The sequence below is a fragment of the Buceros rhinoceros genome, unplaced genomic scaffold (genome assembly GCF_000710305.1).
Source record: "Buceros rhinoceros silvestris isolate BGI_N320 unplaced genomic scaffold, ASM71030v1 scaffold25872, whole genome shotgun sequence".
NCBI classification, from domain to species: domain Eukaryota; kingdom Metazoa; phylum Chordata; class Aves; order Bucerotiformes; family Bucerotidae; genus Buceros; species Buceros rhinoceros.
Window position 1 is genome coordinate 6,384 of NW_010397519.1, and position 348 is coordinate 6,731.

Genomic DNA, 348 nt, shown 5'->3' on the forward strand with positions numbered 1-348 from the left:
GCCCCCTCGAGACACACCTCAAAGTCCTGTACCGCTTCTTCAGTGCCCAATCACGCCAGCCCGGCTCCCCTCGTTTGGGTTACAAGAGCCAGGACTCAGCCCAAGCAACCCTTGATACCAAGCAGCTCACAGACCCTCCAAACCTCCCTCGACACAACCAACCGCGCTCGCTGCTGCTTGACAGGACCTACTGCCGCTTCCACAAGGCCAAGCCGCTGCAGCTAACGCTTAGCTCCGAACCATCCAATCCCTTCGCTGCTTTTCCGATGACATTTCATAAGCAGGAACCAGTGTTGAACACCCCTTCGGGAAGACGGCAAGAGGGATACGGATCTTTGTGCTTGTTCC